Below are 6,886 nucleotides of genomic sequence, written 5' to 3' on the forward strand. Positions count from 1 at the left end.
CAAAAAACAATATATATATATATATATATATATATATATATATATATATATATATATAACTCACATCCAATCACATGCGCACACGTACATACACAGAAAATGAAAAATACTATTTACATCAATAACAGTAAAGGTAAAGTGAAGTGACGTTAAAAGCGCGCATAGGTAATAGGTCATCGTCCCATAGCTATCCACGTGTCCAATGATTTAGTTAACTCGATCATGTTTATCGATTCATTAAGGACTGAGCGAGTAACAGCGTGTGCCTGGAGGGTTCGTCAAAAATAATTAAAACGATGTATAGCGGTAAGCGGTGTCCCTGATCATATAGTGACGCCAAAAGACCGCAGCTCCTTCAGCTGCTTCCTTGGTAGATATTCATCTTTCAAAAAATTTAAGGCAAAGATAAGCGCCTCAATCGAAATCAATATGAATATTGGTTCGAAGACGACTGGTTCACATTACAACACTGACGTTTACCGCATATTTTTTTTTGATAGGAAGAATCCGTAAGTAGAAGGACATAGAAAAAATCTGGAGGAATCACAGTATCATACCACAAAGACCAAGCGGCCATGAGGCCACGTCGATAGGACAAAATTGCGCAAAGCGTTTTCGTAGCGCGTGGCGCTGCAATGTCTCCGCTTTATGATGATGATGATGGTGTTGGTATATGATGTTGTCCTGCGAGATTCGTGCATGTGCCATGAACGTTTGGCTGACCGATTTGTGGAAACACTTATGAATGGGACGTGAAAGAGGAAGATGGTAATGATATGTATACATACATACATACATACATACATACATACTAGCTAACTATCAGCTACGCGCTTGTCCAGAACGGACGCTAATATTAAAGCTACAGAATTTTTGTATACAGTCCACTGCGATGGGTCGCGCAAGATTTCCACTGTTCATTGTAAGCGTGTATCTTTTAGAAGGAAGAAAAAGTTTCAAATAGGAGCTAGTTAGTAAAGCTGGTATGCGAAAAGCTAATGGTTATTGTAGTCTATGATGATGATGGAGAATCTGAAAAGTGTCAACGTTCTAGGCTGTTCAACCTCGTCCTTTTCACAGCAGCCGCCAGGCACCGATAACTCTCGCCAGTGACACATCAATTTCAATTGCCATTATGAAAATCGTCATCCCTCTGCTGGTTCCAATAATTACCGGATCATACGGGATGACCTTACTGGGCTATGGGATACGCGACGAGCAAATTCTTCCACCCAGTGAACATCATACGTTTCTAAACCAAAAAGACTATTCTGCATCAGAACATCTTATTGCATTGAGACATACTGTCACTTTTTCCTCTATGTTTTACCTTCTTAGCAGCAAAACTGACAGGACTGCAGGGTTTGGCTAGACAAGAAAAGGCTCGAATGACGAGATTTCGATCGGACATGCTGGCGCCTTGGCAAGCGATAGCAGACAACAGATACAGAGTTACGAACAGTGGACGAATACACGTAATAAATAATAATCAACGACGACGATGATGATGGGCACGCCGTACCAACCAAGACACGTCGAGCAGACGACAAATGTGCAGAAAATGTTCAAGGGAAAGGCAAACGACGAGAGAATAGGAAAGAGAGTTAGAAAGACAAACAAAAATTCTATTACAGTTACTAATATCTAGAGAAAAATAAGAAGCACGTGAGATAACAAATTGAGAGAAATTGTGAGTTCGGGTGTGGTGTTATAGAAGTGTCGCGATGTCGAATCGTGTGGAGAAAACAGAGCCAGAGCGAAAGAGACAGTTGTTCGATAGAAAAAGAACGAGAGAAAGAAAAATGAGGTCGAAATAACAGACTGAATGCATCGAAGATTGAATTGATATAAGACCGAGAGAAAGGACGAACGCAAGAGCAAATTGCTGCTATTGGTCATGGTGATGATAAAGACCTGATGACCATGATGCTGAAAAAAATACTGAAGAAAACATGAGAAAAACGACAAAAGAACAGAAGCTAAGAGCGAGAGAGAGAAGCGATGAAGACGAAGTGGATGATGCAGAACTACTACTGAGACAACAACAACAACAACAACAACAACAGCAACACCAAGCACATCTTCAAATGAAAATAAATTATATTCCAGAAATACAAAAAAACTCCTAAGTCATTTTCATTTTCGTGTTGATTTTTAGCTCGCTCTGCTGTTATGAACGGAGTTCCATCATCCGAAAACCATCATTGTTGACTAGCTTTCCCATTTCGATACCGTTTAGGTAGAGGGACTTTTCGCTTGGTCCCTTCGTTATTGGCGTAATATTATGGTGCGATTTTGCGTAAAATTTTACGTAGCCTATTCCTGTAGAACACGTATGCAGGATGCAGCGACGTGAGAAGCTCCATGGTTGGGTTACACCCGGGCAACTATTCTGTGATAATGTTTTCGATAATGACATGATATCAATAATTTCGAAGATCTGTTAAAAAAGGTAGAGATCCCTTACAGTTGTTCACAGATTCCGATTAAAATAAATATATAATAAATATTAAAAGATAAACCTAATTAAAATAAGAATATTTTCGGCATCTGCTGACTTTTTTGACGTAATACGATTGAAGTTGTCCTGATGCACCTTTGGCCAAGAATACCTTACAACCTCCAGCTATCAGGATTTTACGGAAGCTGAGGAGTTTTGCCAGAGTGTTTTTAGGTTGTGCTTGCCCAAGCTGACCGACCCTAAGACGGGACACGAGACTTAAAGGACACTTAATTACGTGGTATGGATCCAAGCGCAGGCGTAAAGATACGGTTCCTTTCGTGGCTCAAAAAAGTCAGCCGTTTAAAGCAATTCCTAACTTCAGTAAGAATTCAAAACATTTATATAGGCCAATCCCCAAAGATAATTAAACAACTGTTTTAGTTGTTTGTAAGCTGTAATGATAAACATAGAGAACCTTGCACAAAAAGATCAACTTAAAAGGTGCACTTATACTCAAAAAAATCTTTGAGGCTATTTCCATTTCTAAGAATGATTCTCTAACACAAAACTTGAAAATATTAGATATATTTCGAAAACAAAGGTCATACATAACTCATGAAAAATAAGATGAATAGTTAAAATGAAAATAACTTGAGTCTTTAAATAGTGTGTTCCGAAATTCCACCGATAAAAAGATTAAGCACTTGAATAAGATGGAACGAGTTTGAGGCTTTGTTACGAGGATAGAATTCGACTCTTCACGACTGTAAAATGATCGGACTGTATAATTCGACTTCATAATGTTGTTTTTTCTCCTACGTCTATGTTTTTCCTGCGTTTGTTATCTACGACGATATGTCTCGTACTAAGCTAGCGCGCAATCTTTCAAAAGTGGATGGTGAAAAGGGTCTGAATGGTGGCTTTAGTACTTCGAATACTTTTCTGTAAACCATGCTAATTTTGGCGGTGTTCTTGCCATTTCTCGAGAACATACTTGATTATGCAGCTTGTTTTTTTCTAACGGGAACCTTAGTTACCTTAGTTAACGTAGACGGTACTTAGTTACTTACGTCACTTAGGTTTGAATTCGAGTAGTTATCGAAAAGTTACATGAAAATTCCATTTGTTTCCTTTTTCGCCCGAACTATTTATTATTAGTGCTGGGGTACTCGTCCAGCTCATTTTTGTAATAATTTTCATTTTCATATACAGTGCTAAAATTTTCGTTCTTCCGTGACCGGGAAAGACCGTAATCGATCCATGTGAGGTTTAGAAATGGTATAGTGGATGTGATGTAACAAACTTCTCACTTAAGGTTTTGAGAGATGGCCTTAACGACTTTTGTCGTGTGTGGCCTGCCATTGTCATGAACAAGAATCACCTTTTATGTTGGATAGCTTTGTTCACCTAATGCAACTGAGTTATACACGGGTCTTTTGTCTTTCTGAAGTATGTTTCAATATAAAAGGTAGTTCCACGCATCGACGCGGAGGCCATACGTATACATGCATGTATACATTCGTTACTAATATATATAATATATGAAAGCAAGTAAGAGTTTGTATGTACGTACAATCATACCAATGTTTATAACCTTAGCTTTTTTGTTGTGAAACATCTAATCATAAAAATTGTATAAAAATGTAAATTGATTTATCGAGAATGAGTCAGTGTTTTCCTTGTCTTCATAGTATTAAAATTATTGCAATGTGACTATGCACTTTACGTTTTTTTGTGCCCGGTATTTAAACCCTTAGGCCTCACACTGGACAGCTAGCTGCTGTCAGCACGAAACAAACTATATTTACGCAGAGGGTCGCCCTTAGACCACCATGTGTTGGCAGGAAAACACGTCACCTATTACGTTATCTCTGGGACTTGCAAGGAAATGATCAGCATGGTACAGCTGCTGCAGGATAAGGAATGAGCCGATAACGTAGCCGCACCGACACGTTCGAATTAGAACTAAAAAGAAAAGCAAATTAAAATTTAATAAGTAAATTATTGAAAATTTTTCACATAATAACATTTCTGTCTAACCAGAGAGTGCGTGTGGCGTCGGAAGGGGGCATTGTGCGAGATATAGTAACTAAGAAGGAGCACAGGTGTGCCGTGTTCATGAGATCACCTGCACAGCCTGCACGTATAAAAGCTACAATTTTATTCCGCTCGATAATCCTAGAAGCATTGATAAATTTACAATTAAAATTGTTGGCAGAAAAAAAAAGCAATTAGTGCAAATATAATAATGATGTCTTTCAAATAACGACGATGTATAAAGCACGTTCCGTCCTAGCGAATGGCCCTAATATAATCGTTTTATAAAAACGTCTTCTGCGTCGTTCTGTTGACCATTATATTGGAGCGCGCAGAGAAACAAAGTAAAATCTTAACCAAGATCGACTCACTTTAGGTTAAACTGAGCACACTGGCGTTATATAGCATCGTACGTTCAAGTACTATGTTAAACACCCTAATGATCAAAGGTCGAAATTCTATAATGGTCACAAATCATTTATATATATGATATGATTTATAGAACCATATAAGTCACGATCATCCAGTCCCGATATCAATAATTATAGAACTATCAAATGCAATAGTTTCGACTTGAGCAGTTTGCCCCACTCCGGAAACAATTATTGAGACTCTATATGGAGCTAAGGTTTTGTACATTTTCTTACCAAAGCATTATAAAGGTTCAAGCTATCAATCTTACCTTTTTGATATAAATGTACTAAATTTATTTATCGGTTACATTTGTTGTGTTACTTTTGAGAGAATGCCATGCTACTTTTAATATATTTGTATATATATTTTAGAGTTCCTTCTTCGAAAAGCTGCTACGATTCCGAACCTCTGTCATCCAAAAGGGGTCACAGGTTTTTCGCGGGACAAATATATTTTTCCTGCCATTTATTTTTACCTCGTGCGTTGCTTGCCAGCGCGAGCCCTTATATACGAAATAAAGTAAATGTCCTTTACACTGTTTCAAAACTGCATCAAAAAAAAAACAAATATTTCAGTGAGATATTGTGTTGGAGGTCATTGCTACTTCCAGTTACGGCGTCAAGTGATACTGGTAAGTATAAGCTCATTGGAGAGCCGTCAAATACTGGAATTTTTCAATTCCAGCATTATCGAATTTTTAATTTCACAAATGCAAGACTTAAAATGGGCAAAAAAAAAGTTTCCAATTTGGTTGACACTTCGTCCACAGCGAACACATTGGACACTAGTTGGTCAAATTGCGAGAAACGACGTTGCCCTCTTTGCCATGATGGGTTTACTCTAAAACGAAGTAGGTTTTTTCTGCACACAAGTATGAGTAACGTATGCGCGCTATGATACACAGCCCACCAAAGCTGAACTGGATTCAGGCGGAGCATCCCGTATGTAGAGATCTTCGCTTTAAAGAATAAAGATTCTACTAGGTTGGAATGAAAACTGTCGCTCTTTTTTTAGGAAGGCTTCTCCCTTTCCGTTTACTTGCTGTCCAGTTTTGACACTCTATCTGATAGCATTCTTCCTGCTCTATTAACGTTCTGTAACGGCTTTGTGGTGTATATGCGAAGAACTAAGATATGGATGTTTTAGATTAATGGACTACAGCCACACCCTCGTCGTAGGTCCCTTGAGTTTACGCAGAAATGTTGAGCTTGGGTATCATAACGAACTCTCTAATCTCAATAAGGAATTACGGCTTGATGCTGTATCTCAATATCTCGTCTAGAATAGGGTGTCATGCGGTCACAAGGATCGATTTTTACGCAAAATTGTCAACAGCGATCAGAAGTGGCGTCTGTACAACCACATAAATCAAAGATTGGAATGGATAACTCTAAGAGAAAAGTCGAAGTCCAGGGTTTAATCAGATCTTCATTCAAACAAACTGTGCTTTGCGTGTGACGGCGTTGCGAGCGCCTGATTCACTGGTAGTTGCCTCCAACTTACTCTCGTTAATCAGAACATTCAATTGATCCAAGCGTATTAGGTCAATAAGGCATTTAGCGGAAAACAGAAAAAGACCCAAAAATTACGGTCAAGTACTTCTGCTTCATGTTAACAAAAGGCCACACATGGTAGGCCTCCTCAAAGCTGCTTTCTTGAATTTCAAACAAGAGGTTTCGTTCTCTCTTTCATATTTTTCTAACCTTGCCCCGAAAGATTTTCGTCTTTTCCATTTAGTAGGCAATCACTTTGGTGGCCTTATTTTTGACACGATCAAGTACTCAAAACGTGGTTGCAAGACTTGTACGAGGCAAAATCCCCTACTTTCTGCCACTGCAGAGGCGGTAGACGTAATTTGGTGGAAAGCTTAAAGAAAGCCGTTAACACTGACGGAGTATAAATAATATAGTAACTTTTCATAGCAACAAAGTATAACTTTGTCTAGTCAATAAAATGCAAGGACTTTTTCCGATTGAATAAAGCTACGAATAT

The 6,886-nt window shown here is 38.4% G+C and overlaps 1 long non-coding RNA gene across 3 annotated transcripts in view; it reads right to left on the reverse strand.

Annotated features, from left to right (window-relative positions):
• Positions 1-1,887: 1,887 nt before the first annotated feature.
• Positions 1,888-6,886, reverse strand: part of LOC147752567 (uncharacterized) — a 6,888-nt gene continuing 1,889 nt past the window's right edge. For all 3 annotated transcript variants that reach the window (XR_015313711.1, XR_015313710.1, XR_015313712.1), the window contains exon 3: positions 1,888-4,408. This is a non-coding gene — a long non-coding RNA (uncharacterized LOC147752567). The remainder of the gene's footprint in view (positions 4,409-6,886) is intronic.

Source organism: Varroa jacobsoni, unplaced genomic scaffold (genome assembly GCF_002532875.2).
Source record: "Varroa jacobsoni isolate VJ856 unplaced genomic scaffold, vjacob_1.0 scaffold_1160, whole genome shotgun sequence".
NCBI lineage: Eukaryota > Metazoa > Arthropoda > Arachnida > Mesostigmata > Varroidae > Varroa > Varroa jacobsoni.